At 41.7% G+C, this 21,847-nt stretch overlaps 1 pseudogene; it reads right to left on the bottom strand.

Annotated features, from left to right (window-relative positions):
* Positions 1–291: 291 nt before the first annotated feature.
* Positions 292–15,554, bottom strand: LOC128572561 (uncharacterized; annotated as a pseudogene).
* Between the last annotated feature and the right edge of the window lie 6,293 nt (positions 15,555–21,847).

Here is a 21,847-nt window from a genome sequence, read left to right as displayed (position 1 = left end):
CCTAATTAACCTTCATGACAATATTGTAACTATGAAGACTTTGGCTTCTCTCCTGAGGCTACAGTCTTCTATTTGTAAAATCCTCCAAATCCATTTTCCAAGTATGAAAGTACTGAATCAAGGATTGAGTTTCAAGATATTTGCTTCCTTCAGTTCACAAGGAAAACTCCAGACTATATACTTCATGACTTAGGTGTACAGTAAGAGTAAAAATGCAGTAAAATATTTCTGGTAATAAACACTTTAATCTCAGGTGGTATAGCACACAGGTTTAATTATAGGAATTGTAATTTAGGATGTAACATGACTAAAATACTCTGGCATATTCACCTGCTTCTCACTGCCATTCTTGTGCTATTTACAAACAACGTGTTTAATGATGGTTCCATGCTGCAGATGATTGAAGAGGTCATGGCCAGACCATCATGTTGCCTCACATCACTGTTGGTCTCCTTGCAGCCATCAGTGAGGTGTGCGGATGCAGCTTCCTGGTCCAGGACTAGAAGCTGAGCAAATAAGCGCTGTCACTGCAAAGGTTTAACTCAAACCTTTGCACCCGGATTATCCTTATCTTTAAACAAACCAAGCTCTTCTGGACGAAGAGAAATAAAGCTCTGAATTCAGGTGTGAAATGAAGTGTCGGAAGAAGGGAATGGAGATGACAGGATCCACCCTGATTTGTGATTCCACTTAAATTGGTGAATTCTCTTGAAGCAGGTGGCTCCAAAACTTTAGTCTTTAATTTTTTCCCTTGTCCATACTGATTATTTGTCACACTGGAATAATCCTCTCCAAATAGATCCCCAAACATTGTACAACTAAATACTACCTGGCTAAGGCACAGCCCCAGCCCCAGCCAGAACACGCAGTGAATGAACCAGCCCCAAATGAGCACTGCCATGGTGGCGAGGGTGTGTCTTCGAAATGTGATTTTCTTAATATTTAATCTTTTTCTAATTATAAAGAAATTTATTTGAGATCTGAGAATTACGTTTGTGAACTTGCCACTGTGCGCTTACAGTGGCAACCCTGTACTAACCACTCAGCAAGGTTCCATATCTTGGTCTATCAGTGTCTCACAGTTGTGTTCTCATTGACATGTGTTGGTATATTTCTGCATTTTGTTTATTTTTATTATTGTGTGTTTTTGTGTGTTCTTGGGAGAATGTCAGAGCTTGACTCAACAATGACCAAACTTTTGGAAGTTTCTTCTTCTTTTTTTTTTTCGTTGTGAGATAGTGTCTTACTATGTCACCCTTGGTAGAATTCACTGGCCTCACGATTCATAGCAAACTCAATCTCTTGAAATTTTCTAGCCATTCTCTTGCCTCAGCCTCCCAAGTAGCTGGAACTACTGGCCCCCACATCAATGCCTGGCTATTTTTCAAGATAGGGTCTTGCTGTTACTCAGGCTGGTCTGGACCCATGAACTCAGGCAATCTACCTGATTCCGCCTCCCAGAGTCCTGGGATTACAGTCATGAGCTGGACAATTTTTTTTTTTTTTTTTGAGACAGAGCCTCAAGCTGTCACCCTGGGTACAGTGCCTGTAATCACGGCTCACAGGAACCTCAAACTCTTGGGCTCAATCGATTCTGTTGCCTCAGCTTCCCAAATAGCTGATACTACAGGCACCAGCCACAATGCCCTGCTATTTTCTGTTGCTGTTGTTTTTGTTGCAGTTGTCATGGTTTTAGCTGTCCCAGGCTGGGTTTGAACTCGCCAGCCTTGGTGTATGTGACTGGTGCCCTACCCACTGAACTGGTGGCACTGCCTGAGCAAGAAATATTTTTTAAAAAATATATTTTACTGACATTCTGAATGTCAAGGGTAATAAAACGGCAACTATGATGGACATTCAGAGAAAACTAAAGACTTACAAAATTGCATTAAAGGGTAGATTAGGCACTGGCTTTAGTACATAGTTTTCCAAGTGGAGTACTTTAAATGTGACCATTGTGATATTCAGGAATGAGGTATGTAGCCGAGTCCTGATACAATAAAAATGTCAAGTTATATTGGTGTACATGAGGAGAAAATCATTACTTTCCTCCAGCAATTCATAGAAGAAACCATTAACAGTGTTAATTTTCTGGATGCTTCCTATGAGTTTATAAATACACACTTTTTAAAGAATAAATTATATCATTCTCCATTGTTCTTTTATTTACTATTTTCCTAGCTATGGTTAACTGACATGTATTTTTATCAGTCTGAGATCAGTTCTGAGGCCAATTTCATAAATTCTCAGGACTAGTGTCTATTGTAGGTCAACAATTCTTACTGTTAAAAATTCAGATCCCAACACAACTGAAACAGGTAAACTAAAAATTTTAGTGCACATGTAGGCACTTGTTTTGAAGACTTGTTCTGGTTTTAAACTGATTTCTAGTTTATCATGATTAAATTGTTTTCATTTACTGGAATAATAAAATGCTATTTTACAACTACAGTGAGAACTGGGTTTGGGAAGCTCAAGGTTGGGATGAAAAATTAAAGACAAATCTGACCTGCAATTCACACATTTTCACATACTAAAAATAAATTTTATTGAATAAAATGCAAAATTATGTAAAATTAAAAATACTCAAAACCATTAATGTTTTCTTATGCTCTATAATATGGAAGTTTAGTACATTTATATGATAAAATATTACATGATCCCAGTGTAAAATGCCAATGAAATACAGTAAAACTGGCCAGGCAGGTAACTCTCACCTGTAATCCCAGTTCTTTGGGAGGCTATGGCAGGAGGATTTCTTGAGCTCAGGAGTTCCAGACCACCCAGAGCAAGAGTGAGACCCTGTCTCTATTAAAAGTAGAAAAACTAACCTCAGCACCCATAGCACAGTGGTTATGGTGCCACTCACATGCACCGAGGCTGGTGGGTTCGAGCCTCGACCAGGCCAGCTAAAGAACATTTGCTACTGCAACAAGAAAATAACTGGGTATTGTGGGGGGGCATCTGTAGTCCCAGGTACTTGGGAGGCTGAGGCAGGAGAATCGCTGAAGCCCAAGAGAGTTGGAGGTGGCCGTGAGCTGTGATGGCATGGCACTCTACCAAGGGTGACATAGTGAGACTCTGTCTCAAAAAAATAGAAAAACTACCCAAGGGTGCTGGTGACAACTGTAGTCCCAGTTCCTCAGGAGGCTGAGGAAAGAGGATTGCTCTATGTCAACTATTTGAGGTTGAGCTATGCTGCCATGGCACTCTAGCCAGGGTGACAGAGTGAGAGTCTATCTAAAAACAAAAATGCAACAAATGTCACACAAAGGTCAAAATGTATATTAGATTTAGCATCGTATAATAAAATAAAATCCATCAGGACGGTCCCAAAGGAGTGGGGCACCAGCCCAATATGCTGGAGGTGGTGGGTTAAAACCCAGCCCCAGCCAAAAACTGCAAAAAAACAAAAAAAAAAAAGAAAATACAAGTTGAAAATAGGCAAATAATATTAAACGAGGAGAGGATATTTTTTTCTTTTTGTTAGTGACCAATATTAAAAGTATAAAGGAGGATCAGGGCCTATAAGTCAGTGGCTGGGGCACCAGCCACCTAGACTGAAGCTGGTGCTTTTGAACCCAGTCCAGGCCTGCCAAAGAACAATGACAACTACAACCCAAAAGTAGCTGGGCATTGTGGCGGGTGCCTGTCATCCCGGCTACTTGGGAGGCTGAGGCAAGGGAATCACTTAAGCCCAAGAGTTTGAGTTTGCTGTGAGCTGTGACGCCATGGCACTCTACCGAGGGCGACAAAGTAAGTCTCTGTCTCAAAGTAAAAAAAGTATAGCATATCAAAAAGCATTTAATACACCTTTTCTGCAATTTTATGCAAAGAAAATCTAAAGTAAATGACAAGATGATCTGCCAAGGCACAAAAATGTATAAACATTTCTCACTAGAAAGTGCTATCTTGGAGGCGGAGCAAGATGGCAGCTGAGTAACAGCTTCCTTGCATCTGGGCACCATGAGTCTGGGGATATAGGACTCCAGGCATCTCTGGCTGGTGGGATCTGCCTATCATCACTCCCGAGAGGATACAGGGAGTCAGCAAGAGACTTCTGGACCCCAAGAGGAGGACTAAAACAGTGGAAAACTGGCAAGTGGTCGCGTGTGTTCAATCCGTCTAAACCCGCCCGCAACTGTAAGTTCAGTAGCAGCAAGACTGCAAACCAGAAAGGCCTTACCTGTGAACTGTTTTGGTGTCTTTGGACTTGGCACTCAGCTGAACTGCCTTGGGGAGAGCCTGAGCGTGAGTGTGGAGAACTTTGGCCTTTGTCTGGGGCCCCAGTCTGAGCCGCTGAGCCAGACAGAGCTAATAGTGTTTGGCTCTGGGTCACGGGCAGCCATTGTGAGCGATCTGCCCCGGCAAGCTCCGCCCTCAAGGAAGCAGAGCTGGAATTGGGTGGGAGCTGGTAACCCAGTGACCAAGTAGCCTAAGGGTGGGGTCTGAGCCGCCTTGCATCCCTAACCCTCGGGGGCAGAGGGAGACCAGTTTTGGCACACAGGGTAAGTGGATAGCCACTTCAGCAGTGATTCCAGCGACAAGCACTTCCCTGGGAAAGCTTCTGCTCAGCAAGTGAACAGTTCAAAGTGCCTTTTAAGTGGGCTGAAGAGAGATTTAGAGTGTCTGCCTGCTGGAATTTGAGAAACTAGCAGCCTCCAGTCGTATCAGAACTGTGACTAACATCTCATACCCCAGAAGACCACGTGTTGCCCAGACAATATTCAATAACATATACATACTGCTTTGTTTTTGATTGTGGTTTTTTTTCTTTGTTGTTTGGTTGGTTTTTTTTGTTTATTTTGATGTTGTTGATTGTTGTTTTGTTTTTAAGTTCAACCTTTTCCATACAGATCCTTTTTCTTTCTCAATTTTTTTAGTTTAATTATAATTTCCCATTGCTGCCTATTTCAATAATTAGAACTTCATTTTTGTTAGTGTTTCTACCACTATTATTTGGTTTTTCCAGCCAATTTTATCCCGTAAAGTTTTCTGTGTGCTTGTTTTGGTTTGATTTATAGCATTTTTGTCTTTCCTCTCTACTTGGTGGAGGTGGGGTACTGTGTCTGATCAGGTTAGCAAAGAGCTGCTGACCTCAAGGGAACCACCCAACTGGGCACCCCCAGAAGGTGGTTTTTTTTTAAGGTTGTATCAAAGTACCCTACTGTACACCTATATTGTTCTGTCTCCCTCTTTCTGTGCCTCTCTTCCTTTTATCAATATTCCTTTTAACCACCCCCTCTCCTTTTTCTATTTTTCCTTTTTTCTTATCACTTGGTCCTCCTTTCTTTCATCCCTTTTTTGCTCTTCAACCTTCTAACACTTCTGGTCCTGTAACCCTAAGTCCACAAGCACAAGAACTTAAAGAGCAAGAGGAAGTGAAAGGAAAATTAGGGCAAGGAAACAGATAAAAGAAATCACTCATGAGGAAGAATCAGCAGAAAACTCCAGGCAACATGAAGAACCAGTCCAGAACAACCCCGCCAAGGGACCATGAGGTAGCTACTGCAGAGGATTCCACCTATACAGAAATGTTAGGAATGACAGAAAGGGAATTTAGAATACACATGTTGAAAACAATTGAAAGAAATGATGGAAACAATGAAGGAAACTGCTAATAAAGTAGAAAATAACCAAAAGGAAATTCAAAAAAAAAATCAAATAAGAGATGAACGATATGAAGAATATAAAAAGGATATAGCAGAGCTGAAGGAACTGAAACAGTCAATCAGGGAACTTAAAGATGCAATGGAAAGTATCAGCAACAGGTTAGATCATGCAGAAGAAAGAATTTCAGAGGTAGAAGACAAAGTTTTTGAGATAACTCAGATAGTAAAAGAGGCAGAAAAGAAGAGAGAGAAAGCAGAATGTTCACTGTCAGAATTATGGGACTTTATGAAGCGTTCCAAAATACGAGTTATAGGAATTCCAGAAGGGGAAGAAGAATGCCCCAGAGGAATGGAAGCCATACTAGAGAATATTATAAAAGAAGATTTCCCAAATATCACCAAAGATTCTGACACACTGCTTTCAGAGGGATATCGGACCCCAGGTCGCCTCAACTCTAACTGAGCTTCTCCAAGACACATTGTGATGAACCTGTCCAAAGTCAAGACAAAAGAAAAGATTCTGCAAGCTGCCAGGAGTAAGTGCCAGTTGACCTACAGGGGCAAATCCATCAAAGTGACCGCAGACTTCTCTAATGAAACTTTCCAAGCAAGAAGACAATGGTCATCTACCTTTAATCTACTTAAACAGAACAATTTCCAGCCCAGAATTCTGTACCCTGCTAAGCTAAGCTTCAAAATTGATGGAGAAATCAAATCATTTACGGATATACAAACATTGAGGAAATTCGCCAAAACAAGACCAGCTCTACAGGAAATACTTCAACCTGTTCTGCACACTGACCACCACAATGGATCAGCAGCAAAGTAAGAACTCAGAAATTAAAAGACAGAACCTAACCCCCACACTGATGCAAAAGATAAAACTAAGCAATGGACTCTCACAAAGTAAGATGAATAGGAATACTACCACACTTATCAATTATCTCCATAAATGTTAATGGCTTGAATTCCCCACTGAAGAGACATAGATTGGTTGACTGGATTAAAAAACACAAGCCATCCATTTGCTGTCTGCAAGAAACAAACCTGGCTTCAAAAGACAAATTAAAGCTCCGAGTCAAGGGTTGGAAGAAAATTTTTCAGGCAAATGGAATTCAGAAGAAAAGAGGAGTTACAATCTTATTTTCAGATACATGTGGATTTAAAGCAACTAAAGTCAAAAAAGACAAAGATGGTCACTTTATATTGGTCAAGGGAAAAATACAACAAGAAGACATTTCAATTCTAAATATCTATGCACCCAATTTAAATACTCCCAGATTCTTAAAACAGACCTTACTCAGTCTGAGCAATATGATATCTGATAATACCATAATAACAGGGGACCTTAACACTCCTCTTACACAGCTGGACAGATCCTCTAAACAGAAATTAAACAAGGATATAAGAGGCTTAAATGAGACCCTAGAACAACTGTGCTTGATCGACGCATATAGAACACTCCATGCCAAAGATAAAGAATATACATTCTTCTCTTCACCCCATGGAATATTCTCCAAAATTGATCATATCCTGGGACACAAAACAAATATCAACAGAATCAAAAGAATTGAAATTTTACCTTGTATCTTCTCAGACCATAAGGCACTAAAGGTGGAACTCAACTCTAAAAAAAATGCTCTACCCCACCCAAAGGCATGGAAATTAAAGAATCTTCGGTTGAATAACAGATGGGTGCAGGAAGAAATAAAACAGGAAATCATTAACTTCCTTGAGCATAACAACAATGAAGACACAAGCTACCAAAACCTGTGGGATACTGCAAAAGCACTTTTGAGAGGAAAGTTCATCTCTTTAGATGCCTATATTCGAAAAACAGAAAGAAGGCACATCAACAATCTCACAAGAGATCTTATGGAATTGGAAAAAGAAGAACAATCTAAGCCTAAACTCAGTAGAAGAAAAGAAATATCCAAAATCAAATCAGAGATCAATGAAATTGAAAACAAAAGAATCATTCAGAAAATTAATGAAACAAGGAGTTGCTTTTTGAAAAAATAAATAAAATAGATAAACCATTGGCCAGACTAACGAGGAATAGAAAAGCAAAATCTCTAGTAACCTCAATCAGAAATGATAAAGGGGAAATAACAACTGATCCCACAGAGATACAAGAGATCATCTCTGAATACTACCAGAAACTCTATGCCCAGAAATTTGACAATGTGAAAGAAATGGATCAATATTTGGAATCACACCCTCTCCCTAGACTCAGCCAGGAAGAAATAGACCTCCTGAACAGACCAATTTCAAGCACTGAGATCAAAGAAACAATAAAAAATCTTCCAACCAAAAACTGCCCTGGTCCAGATGACTTCACTCCAGAATTCTATCAAACCTTCAAGGAAGAGCTTATTCCTGTACTGCAGAAATTATTCCAAAAAATTGAGGAAGAAGGAATCTTCCCCAAAACATTCTATGAAGCAAACATCAACCTGACACCAAAACCAGGAAAAGACCCAACCAAAAAGGAGAATTTCAGACCAATCTCACTCATGAATATAGATGGAAAAATTCTCAACAAAATCCTAGCCAATAGATTACAGCTTATCATCAAAAAAGTCATTCATCATGATCAAGTAGGCTTCATCCCAGGGATGCAAGGCTGGTTTAACACATGCATGTCTATAAATGTTATCCGCCATATTAACAGAGGCAAAAACAAAGATCACATGATCCTCTCAATAGATGCAGAAAAAGCATTTGATAAAATCCAGCATCCTTTTCTAATTAGAACACTGAAGAGTATAGGCATATGTGGCACATTTCTAAAACTGATTGAAGCTATCTATGACAAACCACAGCCAATATTTTACTGAATGGAGTAAAACTGAAAGCTTTTCCTCTTAGAACTGGAACCAGACAAGGTTGTCCTCTGTCACCTTTACTATTCAACGTAGTGCTGGAAGTTCCAGCCAATACAATTAGGCAAGACAAGGAAATAAAGGGAATCCAAATGGGAGCAGAGGAGGTCAAACTCTCCCTCTTTGCTGACAACATGATCTTATACTTAGAGAACCCCAAAAACTCAACCACAAGACTCCTAGAAGTCATCAAAAAATACAGTAATGTTTCAGGATAGAAAATCAATGTCCACAGGTTAGTAGCCTTTATGTACACCAATAACAGTCAAGATGAGAAGCTAATTAAGGACACAACTCCCTTCACCATAGTCTCAAAGAAAATGAAATAACTAGGAGTATACCTAACGAAGGAGGTGAAGGACCTCTATAAAGAAAACTATGAAATCCTCAGAAAGGAAATAGCAGAGGATATTAACAAATGGAAGAACATACCATGCTCATGGATGGGAAGAATCAACATTGTTAAAATGTCTATACTTCCCAAAGCAATCTACCTATTCAATGCCATTCCTATCAAAATACCAACATCGTACTTTCAAGATTTGGAAAAAATGATTCTGCGTTTTGTATGGAACCAGAAAAAACCCCGTATAGCTAAGGCAGTTCTTAGTAATGAAAATAAAGCTGGGGGCATCAGCATACCAGATTTTAGTCTGGACTACAAAGCCAAAGTGCTCAAGACAGCATGGTACTGGCAGAAAAACAGAGACATAGACACTTTGAATCGAATTGAAAACCAAGAAATGAAACTAACATTTTACAACCACCTAATCTTTGATAAAGCAAACAAGAACATACCTTGGGGGAAAGACTCTCTATTCAATAAATGGTGTTGGGAGAACTGGATGTCTTCATGTAAAAGACTGAAACTGGACCCACACCTTTCCCCACTCACAAAAATTGATTCAAGATGGATAAAGGACTTAAACTTAAGGCATGAAACAATAAAAATCCTCCAAGAAAGCATAGGAAAAACACTGGAAGATATTGGCCTGGGGAAAGACTTCATGAAGAAGACTGCCATGGCAATTGCAACAACAACAAAAATAAACAAATGGGACTTCATTAAACTGAAAAGCTTCTGTACAGCTAAGGAGACAATAACCAAAGCAAAGAGACAACCTACACAATGGGAAAGGATATTTGCATATTTTCAATCAGACAAAAGCTTGATAACTAGGATCTATAGAGAACTCAAATTAATTCACATGAAAAAAGCCAACAATCCCTTATATCAATGGGCAAGAGACATGAATAGAACTTTCTGTAAAGACGACAGACGAATGGCTAACAAACACATGAAAAAATGTTCATCATCTCTATATATTAGAGAAATGCAAATCAAAACAACCCTGAGATATCATCTAACCCCAGTGAGAATGGCCCACATCACAAAATCTCAATACTGCAGATGCTTGCGTGGATGTGGAGAGAAGGGAACAGTTTTATACTGCTGGTGGGACTGCAAGCTAGTACAACCTTTCTGGAAGGAAGTATGGAGAAACCTCAAAGCACTCAAGCTAGACCTCCCATTTGATCCTGCAATCCCATTACTGGGCATCTACCCAGAAGGAAAGAAATCCTTTTATCATAAGGACACTTGTACTAGACTGTTTATTGCAGCTCAATTTACAATCGCCAAAATGTGGAAACAGCCTAAATGCCCACCAACCCAGGAATGGATTAACAAGCTGTTGTATATGTATGCCATGGAATACTATTCAGCCATTAAAAAAAAATGGAGACTTTACAACCTTCGTAAAGGCAGGATGGACGTGGAAGACATTATTCTTAGTAAAGCATCACAAGAATTGAGAAGCATGAATCCTATGTACTCAATTTTGATATGAGGACAATTAATGACAATTATGGTTATGGGGGGGGAACAGAAAGAGGGAAGGAGGGAGGTGAGTGGGGCCTTGGTGTGTATCACACTTTATGGGGGCAAGACATGATTGCAAGAGGGACTTTACCTAACAATTGCAATCAGTGTAACCTGTCTTATTGTACCCTCAATGAATCCCCAACAATAAAAAAAAAATAAATAAAGTGCTATCAAAGTTTAGTGGATTAAAGTCCTTCATGTGCTGAGACTAGAAGAGTGAAGATCTCCATCGTTTTCTGAATCAAAGAAAGAAGATAACAATATGTATTCACTTTGCTGCTTCTAATTTACAGAAACATGACTAATAAAACCCTCATCTGTTTTTAATTGTAAAGAATGGCATGACTGTTATAAAACATCCAAAAACATAAACCATGTTACATGATTATAAAATTTGTCAGTCGTCATAGCCCTCAAGGAAACTCACAGTTCAAGTTTCTGATTATATTGTTTAAATTCTTATATTAAGACCTCCACTACTCCTGTCATTTTTTTTTTTTTTTAGTGTGTGCCCAAAATTGTGAAGCTCATCCCCTGGAAAAATATGAGAAGAAGAAGACTTTGTCCTTGCACATAGAGCTTTATCCTCTGCTGAAGAGGGTCAAGAATCCTGCAGCTCAAGTCTCATGTGATCAACTGACAGCCTGTGACCTCCTGTCCAGGGATGGGGTGTGCCCATGTCTTTCCTAGGAGAAGCTGTGTGTTTCTTCACCCATAGCCGGATCCTTAGGATCGGACAGTGTAGGGTAAAGCCCTCAGCAGAAAAGAAAAAGTCCACCTGGGTGGCCATGGCATAGCCCTGTACTGCTGAGATCACAGGCTCCTGCACCAAGTGAACTATGAGAGGTGCTCATAGATTAGCAGAAAATGTATCTGCTGTGACCTCACCCAGGGTATCTATGTCTTGATAAACCACCTCAGACAGCATTGAGGGAGGTCACCATTCTTTTGGCAACACAGCAGGTGATTTTTTTTGGAACTTTAATCTGGATGATTTGGAACTGTAATCAGGGCCACTTGCTGTACCCAATATGGGCCCTTAGGGGATCCCTACCACAGACATCACAGTCCTTCTTCATGTCACCTCTGTACAATTTCAGAGACCATTGGTTTTTCTAAAGTCAAGCTGTGCTCCTCTTGTAGACCGTACTCTGTGCAGGAATCATGTGAGTGAGAGATTCCTCAAAACAGTGAATCCAAGTATGCTCATTCTAGAACCTTCCCATGCATTCTAGGTGAATCTAACTTGTCTCTTCTCCTCCCTGACCCCATCATACTGCCCAAGGCTGACCCCTCAATGTTCTCTGAATGCAGGATGCTAAAATCTTCTCACCAGTGAGAAATCCACTTGCCACCAAAGCCCTGTATAAATTACCTGTTTGTCTGTTTCTTGCACCAAACAAGCAAAATTCTACTTACTGCTTTTTCTTGGAACCTACTCATAGAAATGATTTTCCTTTTTCCAGGAATTCCCTAATCTGAGCTAAAATCAGATTCTGTGAATAAAATGAGTGTTTGAGTGAGCACCTCTAAGTGAACACCTTAGAAGTGCTAGTCCATGATGGATAATCAGGAGCTGAAGATGTCGCCCAAAATTGATTCTTCCTTTTCCAGAGTCTTGTCTGTGAAAGAGCTCCCAGTTCCCTTGCCAGGGAATACTGTGTTCAACTTTCCCCTGTCACCTCGCACATGGAAGAATCAAATCTTTTTTTTTTTTTTTTTACAGAATATAAAACTAAATTTATTTTTCATAAATGTGATTATGAGAATATATTAATAGGCAGTCAAGTTCACCCTCCTCACAATGAAATCACAGGATAAAATAAAAAGAAACAATCCTTACAGATACAGAATATTTAAAACATTTATATCAAGATCTTTGGGGGCGGAGACAAGATGGCTGACCGAAGCCAGCTTTCCACAGAGACTCCCGTCCAGAAGGAGAGTTAAAGGACAGAAATTGAGCAAGTAACATGGTGGATTAGAGCTGCACCAAGAGAGAAGTTTGAAGAACGCACATCAACCCCGCTGAGGCGAGCTGCGACCCCAAGGATACAAACAAAAGGTACAAAATCCATCACCAAGTGGACAGGACTCCCCTCCCCCATGAGAACAGCTTGGAGCCCCACAAACAAATGAACAGGGTTCAAAGGTCCTCTCACTCCACTCCACTGGAGAGACCCTCTAAAAACTGGACCTACTCCCCCTACTAGGGTGCCACGGCATTATCCTGCCAGGTATATCAAGATCTTCATTAAACACTGTCTGGCATTTCTCTTTATAAAAAGGAGACACAGCCCTCATAAATCCTATAAACACATTTAACATAAACAAGAGTAAAATTGAAAGGAAGTACTTTTAAAAGTTGTAAAATTAAACCACCTATTTAAATTAAGATCATCAAGAATCTACGAGATTCTTTTTTTTTTTTTCTGGCCGGGGCTGGGTTTGAACCCACCACCTCCGGCATATGGGACTGGTGCCCTACTCCTTGAGTGACAGGCGCTGCCCAATCTACGAGATTCTTATTATTCATGAGAGCAAGAGCTGGGTGAGACACTAACCAGGGTAGTGCTGTGGGAAAAATGATAGTCATTCATTTTATGTAACTTATAAGGCAAAATGAATACTATGAAAAACACTCCACAGCACATTTCAAAGTGTGAATTTTAGTAATATTCCATGGGAAAGAAACAGACTCTGTTACAGTGCTGGCTTAAGCACAAACACAGAGGTGTGACTGCTCAGAGCTGCCCTTCCTGTCTATTTTTAGAGGTTTAAGACTCCAGCCTTAAATAGTTTTGATAATAATACTTGTGGGTACAACTCAGCATGTAAGACATAGTCAAGGAAAAAGCCAGTTTTTTCCCTACTGTGTAGCCTAACTCTTTGGAATTTCTCTTTAAATTAATCCTGAGATCTTATTCATGGGATGTCACCAATTAAGGATCTTTAATAATCTTTTGTTTTCTGCTGTTTACCTGCTACCTTGAACATGCGAAACTAAAATCAGATGATCAATTAAAGAAGATTAATCTGTTAAAATCATCTTCCCTATAAAAGCAACTATCATACTCATTTGGAAGATGGGAATATTACTTGAATTGGAAACAGGGGGACACATTGTTGAAAAAGCACTTTTGGTTCACCAAGCTATCTTGGAGATGTGTCCTTAAGAGACTTCCATACTTGGGTGTAACGATTTCTTGTATCATCATCATGTTGTGGAGGACAGAAGTGCTGGCATTCTGCAGCTACTTAGGAGGGCTTTCAGAAGCTTATTATTTATAATGAATGCGCGTGTGCACACACACTACCTGTGTATACGTTAACATATGTGAACCTGCACACATTACATACCTGTACATACATACACACAACGCAGACTCATACACACATCCCACTAAAGCTGACCTTGTAGTCCAAAGAGATTCTCAAAATTACCACCTTTCCCAAACTCAGACCTTCTATTTTACTCCCACAACTCAAAATTATAGAAAATCATATTCTGAAAGTTTCATTCCAATTTGCAATATAAAACAACTGAGCAAACCAAATTCTATTAAGAAACAGAAGGATATCTAGGACTAAAGTACCATCCTTTGTACCCTTCAAAAACAAAAAATGTACATTAAAACATTATAAAAATTTTACAAGCACTTCTTTTTTATATTTTTAGGATAAAGAAAAGATCCTGAGTATAAAGGACCCAAACTTCCTGTGATGTGTACTCAGGATAAAAGGCAGATTAGAGAATGACAGAGCAGACCCCATCCCCCCTGCTTCCAAATCCAAAATCACATGGCATTTACAGATCAGAGAAAGTGACAGATTGTTTTATTTTATTTTTTCGTGAGACAGAGTCTCACTCTGTTAAGCAAGCTAGAGTGTCATGGTGTCACAGCTCACAGCAACCTCCAACTCCTGGGCTCAAGTGATCCTCCTGCCTCAGCCTCCATAGTAGCTGGGACTACAGGTATGTGCTACTGTTCCTGGCAAAGTTTTAAAGATTATTCTTTCTCTGAGTTCTTGGGGAAAGGAAAAAGACAAGACACAGGCCCGATTGTCTTTGGAGCGTTACTCTCTCCCCACCTGCTTGGCCTGACGGTCACTGAACCTGGTGCCTGTTGGCTCTGTCCTCAACTAGGCACAGCAGAGGGACACAGATAACTGCTTGCTCCTTACGTCCATTTTCGGCCCCGCAGCTCCTCATGTGTGGGATGAGACCAATCCGAGTTGATGCTTACACTTCTGGTTTTGCCCTCCCACTCCATCCTGCAGCCCTACTGGCACAGTGGCCCCAGCAGCAGGTGGCCCCGTCCCATCACGTCAGGAGTTCTCCTTGAGCAGCCCCAGTTTCCTGAGAACTGCACCGTGATGCCCTGGGGCTGAAAACCCGTGGCCCTGGGGAGGGGGCCCGACCGCCTCCAGGCGTCCTGGCCACAGTCGGGCTGCCGGGCAGGGCCGAGTCTGGGCAGAAGGTGACCATCTTCCCGGCCGGCACAAAGAGACTGGGCTGGCTCGTGAGCACGTTGTAGATGGTCCGGAAGCCGTTGGCGCTGGCCGGGGACTCGGTCTGCACGTCCCTGGACTGCTGGCTCCCAGCCTGCCCCCTGCCCGGGGGCCTTCTGCTTCCGAGGTCTGGCCCTGCTGGCCCAGGTCACCCGCGCCCGGCCTCACCTCTGTTCAGGGACAGGGCCCCTCAGTGACCGGTCCTCAGTGTCCCCCACCGTGAGGAACGAGACACCTGCGCTCTCTGCTGCTGCACGCTCACGACAGCCTTGGAGATGGTCTTGTTGAACCCCTTCCCCAGCTATTGGTCAGGCTGATATTGCTGGAGAAGTCGGAGTCCTCCATTCCCCAGGCCTGCTGTCGTTGGAGGGGGATGTGGGCGAAAGGCCTCGTTCCCTCCCAACTTCTGGGCGATCACCAGGTGGGTAGGAACCGAGGGAGGCAGTTTTGGGTGCTCTGCGGGAGCGGGAGAGAGCGGGTCCCTCCCGGGCTGGCCTGGAGCTGGCTGCCAGGTGGGGTTGGGGACACCAGAAGGGGCTCCGGTGTGGGTTCTGGTGCTGCAGCCTCCTCAGCCTCTAGGCTCCTGCACTCCAGGCCAGGAACATCCTCCTTCCTAACAAGTCCGGCACCTTGTTCTTCCTCCTCTCCAGCTGCGTGCATCCCATCCGGAAGTAATCTTGCTAGAGAAGACTGTCCTCCAGTGACATGACCCTAAGAAAAACCTGTGACCCACACAGCAAAATCTATCCCTTCAAAGTGATGTGTGAATATTGGTATAAGATATGGTTGTTGCCGGGCAGCGCCTGTGGCTCAGTGAGTAGGGCGCCGGCCCCATATGCCGAAGGTGGCAGGTTCAAACCCAGCCCCAGCCAAACTGCAACAAAAAAGTAGCCGGGTGCTGTGGCGGGGACCTGTAGTCCCAGCTACTCGGGAGGCTGAGGCAAGAGAATCGCTTAAGCCCAGGAGCTGGAGGTTGCTGTGAGCTGTGTGATGCCACGGCATTCTACCATGGGGCATAAAGTGAGACTCTGTCTCTACAAAAAAAAAAAAAAAAAAAAAGATATGGTTGTTGTCTTACAACATTGGGGCAAACTATTACTTTAACTGACACAGGAGGCAGAGCATCCTGAGAACTTGACACATTCTTCTCCAGGTATAACTGTTTTATGGCAGCAAGAAAATAAACCTTTTGGTCTGTCACGTTGGCCCCCACCCATACAAATCCTGACTGGTGACATTGTGGTTGTGATGGAGCATTGTGAAGTTTCTGAACACTTCTAATGGAGTACAAATTCTTATTAAACAAGATGTATACACCTGATTTATAGGAGATCCTTCTGCCAGACAAAAATGAGGCACATTGGTAGCATTTTTAGCAAAGTGAATCCAAACTTTTTTGTCTCATTGAAAAGGCATAATGTCTGTCCCTGTCCCTAACTTATAGACAAAAGTGTTACGAGGAGAAGAATGTTTCTTATATACATTTCTTTGCCACCAACCTGTTTTCAACATCCAGATGTGAAGTAGGGCATGTCAGGTTCTGCTGGGGTATGACTCGAGTGTTATGAGTCCAGGTCTTAAGTTCTGCTTGTTTTAACTGAAGTGAGAGGTAAAAAGTAAAATCTTTAAATCTGATACAAAACAGGTTGGGCATATGGTCATTCCTTTCATTACTCCTTCATTGGCCTACAGTTTAGAGTTAACATCTGTAGCTCAGCTCTTACTAAGCATCAAAGAATTCATTCTGGTGAGAAACCCTACAAATGTCAAAAATGTGGCAGAGCATTTAAGCATGCTTACTGTACATCAAAGAATTCATTCCGGAGAGAAACCCTACAAATGTCAAGAATGTGGCAGTGCCTTTAACCCGTACTCAACACTTTCTGTACATCAAAGAGTTCATTCTGGAGAGAAACCATGCAAATGTCAGAAATGTGACACAGCTTTTAAGAAATGTCGCTTCTATACCAATTTTCTTAAGTGTTCTGATCACGAAAGGATGCTGGATATTATCAAAAGCTTTTTGTGCAACAATTGAGAGAATCATATGGTCTTTGTTTTTTAATTTGTTTATGTGCTGAATTACATTTATAGATTTACATATATTGAACCAGCCTTGAGAGCCTGGGATAAAACTGACTTGGTCATGATGTATAATTTGTTTGATGTGTTGCTGGATTCTTTTTGTTAGGATCTTGTCGAATATTTTTCATCTATATTCATTAGTGATATTGGTCTATAATTTTCTTTTCTTGTTGTGTCTTTTCCTGGTTTGGGGATCAGGGTGATGTTTGCTTCATAGAACATGTTAGGAAGTCTTCCTTCTTTTTCTATATTTTGGAAGAGGTTGAGTAATATAGGTACTAGTTCTTTTTTAATGGTTTGGTAGAATTCTGACATGAAGCCATCTGGTCCCAGGCTTTTCTTTTGAGGGAGATTTTGTATGGTTGATGCTATTTCAGAACTTGATATAGGCCTGTTCAACATTTCCAGTTGATTCTGGCTAAGTCTTGGAAGGTGATGTGCTTTCAAGTATTTGTCACTTTCCTTCAGATTTTCATACTTGTGAAAATAAACTTTCTTGTAATATTCATTAAGGATTTTTTGAATTTCTTTCTTTCTTTTTTTTTTTTTTGTAGAGACAGAGTCTCACTTTATGGCCCTCGGTAGAGTGCCGTGGCCTCACACAGCTCACAGCAACCTCCAACTCCTGGGCTTAAGCGATTCTCTTGCCTCAGCCTCCCAAGTAGCTGGGACTACAGGCACCCGCCACAATGCCGGCTATTTTTTGGTTGCAGTTTGGCTGGGGCCGGGTTTGAACTTGCCACCCTCGATATATGGGACCAGTGCCTTACCAACAGAGCCACAGGCGACACCCAGGATTTTTTTAATTTCTTTTTTTTTTTCTTGAGACAGAGCCTCAAGCTATCACCCTGCGTAAGAGTGCTGTGACACCACAGCTAAAAGCAACATCCAAATCCTGGGCTCAAGCGATTGTCCTGCCTCCACCTGCCAAGTCGGTGGGACCAAAGGCGCCCACCACAACACCCGGCTATTTTTTGGTTGCAGCTGTCGTTGTTGTTTGGAGGGCCCAGCCTGGATTCAAACCTGCCAGCTCGAGTGTATGTGCCTGGCGCCTTAGCCACTTGAGCCACAGGTGCTGAGCCAGATTTTTTGAATTTCTGAGGAATCTGTTGTTATTATGTCTGATGATGAAATTAGATATTTTACTCTTTTTTTCCTGGTTAGGTTAGCCAAAGTTTTATCTATTTTATTGACCTTTTTAAAAAACCGACTTTTTGATTGATAGATCCGTTGTGTAATTTTTTTGTTTTCAATTTCATTTAATTTTGCTCTAATTTTGGTTATTTCTTTTCTTCTACTGGGTTTGGGGTTGGAATGGTCTTCCTTTTCCAGGTGCTTTAGATGTCCCATTATGTTGTTAACTGCCTCTCTTTCCGTTCTTTTGAGGAAGGTTTGCAGTGCTATACATTTCCCTCTTAGGACTGCCTTTGTGGTATCCCAGAGGTTCTGGTAATTCATGTCTTTATTGCCACTTTGTTCCAAAAATTTGTCAATTTCCTTCTTAATCTCATCTATGACCAAGCTATCATTCAGCATAAGGTTATTTAACTTCCATGTTTTTCTATGAGTATGCAGATTCCCGTTGTCACTGAGTTCAATTTTTATTCCATCATGGTCCGAGAAGATGCAAGGAATAATTTCTATTCCTTTAAATTTACTGAGGTTAGACTTGTGACCTAAGATGTGATTGATTTTGGAGTGTGTTCTGTGGACTGTTGAGAAATATGTGTATTTAGTTTTGGGATGAAATGTTCTGTAGATGTCTGCTAAATCCAAATGTTGCATGGTTAGGTTTAAATCTAAAATTTCTTTGCTCAGCTTCTTATTGGAGGATCTATCTAAAACTATCAAAGGAGTGTTAAAATCTCTGACTATTTTGGAGCTGGAGGAAATCAAATTGCTCATATCTTTTAGAGTTTCTCTTATAAATTGAGGTGCATTCTAGTTGGGTGCATTAATATTAATAATTGAAATCTCATCATATTGAGTATTACCCTTAAAAAATATGAAGTGGCCATTCTTACCCTTCCTTTTGTTGGTTTAAAGCCTATTGTATCTGCAAATAGAATTGCAACACCTGCTTTTTTCTGATTACCACTTGCCTGAAATATGGACGACCATCCTTTCACCCTGAGTCTATATTTATCCTTTAAGGTAAGATGTGATGCTTGTATGCAGCAAATATCTTACCTGAGTTTTTGTATCCAGTCAGCCAACCTGTGTCTCTTTAGAGGACAGTTTAAGCCGTTCACATTAAAGGACAATATTGATAAGTTTGGTAAAATTTTGGATATCGCGTTTTTCAAAAGTCCAGTGGACATTTTTAATACTTTCGCCACTGTGGAAGTTGGAATTTGATCAAAAGTTTCTGAGTGAGTTTACTTTTGTGGTAGAGGATTGAGCTGGTCATTATGGAGGATAGGTCTGAGAATATCCCGAAGAGCTGGTTTGGTTATGGCAAATTTCTTCAACATGTGAGTGTCATTAAAGTATTTAATTTCTGCATCATAAGTGAAGCTCACTTTAGCTGGATATTGGATCTAAGGTTGAAAGTTATTTTGTTTTAGGAGATTAAAAGTCGATGGCCACCCTCTTCTGGCTTGAAAAGTTTTAGCAGAGAGATCTGCAGTCATTTTGATATTCTTCACTTTGTAGGTTATGGTTTTCTTACGTCTGGCTGCTTTCAGAATCTTCTTCTTCATATTAACTTTAGTGAAGTTAATTATGATGTACCTGGGGGATGTCTTATTCTGGCTGAGTCATGCTGCGGTTCTGAAACTGTCTGCTATCCGAATTTCAGAATCTCTTAGCATGTCTGGAAAATTGTCTTTCACAATTTCATGGAGAAGAGCCTCTGCGCTGTGCGAAGACATTTCATCACTTTCTGGGATTTTAATGAGGTGGATATTAGCCTTCTTCAAATTATCCCATTCTCTGAGAGAATGATCCATTTTTGCTACCCATTTCACTTCTTCTTTGAATGTGTGGGAGTGTTCAAAGGCTTTGTCTTGAATGTCAAATCCTTTCTTCTGCTTGCTCCACTGTGTTACTGAGGGATTCTATTGCATTTTTCATATCTTTGAGGACCGCAAATTCTTGTTCCAATGTGTCAAAATCTTTGGTGGTTTTGTCTTTCAATTCGTTGAATTCTTGTGACAACTTTTGAATTTCTCCTCGAATTTGTAATTCCAACTGTTGAATTGCTCCTCGAATTTCTAATTTCAAATTTTCCTCCACTCTATTAATTTTGTTTACAATCCAAATTCTGAATTTGATTTTTGATATCTTGGCCGTCTGTTTATGAATGGGATATTCAGTTACATCTGTCATATCTTTCTTTAGGGTGGTTGATCTACTCTGGTTATTCATGTTACCAGAGTTTTTCTGCTGATTCCTCCCCATGGTTATTTTACACCATTTGACTTTTCCCCTGAAGCTTTGCCAAGAACCTGTACAGTGGTACGGCCTGAGAAACTGGGGCCCTGTTTGGTGTGGTGGGACTAAGTGGCTCTGTGTAGTTTTCAGCTGGTCTCTTTCTGATCCTAGTGAAACAGTTACGCTGGGTTGAAGTCTCAGCTGTGGGGAATACCACCAATTAAGTCACCCCACCCCCCACAGGCAACAATTGGAAAAGGAAAATCAAACCTTACTACAACCACACACCCAGGGCACACCTGGGATAGTCCTCGGGTGATTGGCTCAGTACAAAAGGTCCAAATCTATTGTCTCAGTCAGCGCCTGTCTCAGGTGAAAGAGTTTAAAAGTCTCTGGCAACTAGATTGTAGGGGTCTGCTGGCAACTCAAATATGACTTGCTCCGGGTGGTCCGTGAGTTTAGGAGGACCCACCCAGCAAATAGATTAGTCTGGGAAGGTTGGTTCCTCCTTGCCTACCTTGCACCTCTGTCACACCCAGTCACTGATAACCCCACAGGGCTGTGACTCAGTTGCCTCCAATGAGCAGATACTCCAGGGGTTTACACCTGCCTGAATCACAAGGAAATCTATGTCTCCTCAGCCAGGCCACTGCTGTCTGCCACTATCAGGCAGGGGGAGGTGGGGCCTGACAACCTTGGGCACTTGATGGAGGCTAGGGGTGTTCACTCAGTTCCAGCCCTGCCCTTGATTAAAGTTACTGACAGAACAGAACATCTTTGTGGAATTTGTTTCTGTCCCTGCTGAATTCCCCTGTAGAAGAAAAGCTGTTTTGAGTTCACAGAACCTGTGCCTCAGGCCCTGTCTTTGCTGCTGCCTTGTAGTTTGTATTCGCAGCACGGTTAGCTGTCAGTTCTAGCCTCCTGTCCTCCTTTGTCTAGGTTGATGATCCCCTGGGGGCCGGGTGCATCTTCGGCTCAGTAAAGGAATCCTCTGGGTCAGCCCTGCCCTGGAAGTCAGCCGGCACTGTGCGTATGTTTTCTATTCCCCATGCTCCACCCAGGCCCGTACCACCTCAGGCAAACCCTTTACTCACGAGGCCTGCGTTTAAATGCCATATCTGTTCTTCCGATGGTTGCCACCTGAGAAGATGCCCGGCCTCCTCTGGTTGCCCAGAGAGACAGGGGGTGTGATTTGAAAATATCCAGGGGCGAGCCCTATTGTTGCCAAAAACTGCTGCTGCTCTGCGCATCGGGGCACTACCACTCTGGCATGGTTCCCTCTTAGCCGACAGTCCTCTCCTCACTCCCATGCTGTGGAATCAGCACTGACCTGCAACAGCCCAGGCCCTGTCCACACCCCTTGAGAAATCACCCAAGAATCTGGACACCTGGGGGACAGGCCTCCAGACCTCAGAGTGTGAGTGGAGGGAAGTGCTGGGAACTCAGAATTGCAGGTAGAGAATATGTACAGTTTTACACAGTTTTATGCCTGG

This window comes from Nycticebus coucang, chromosome 20, assembly GCF_027406575.1.
Source record: "Nycticebus coucang isolate mNycCou1 chromosome 20, mNycCou1.pri, whole genome shotgun sequence".
Lineage (NCBI taxonomy): Eukaryota > Metazoa > Chordata > Mammalia > Primates > Lorisidae > Nycticebus > Nycticebus coucang.
The sequence above is the reverse complement of the archived record's forward strand: the minus strand, read 5'-3'. Positions and strand labels throughout refer to the sequence as shown.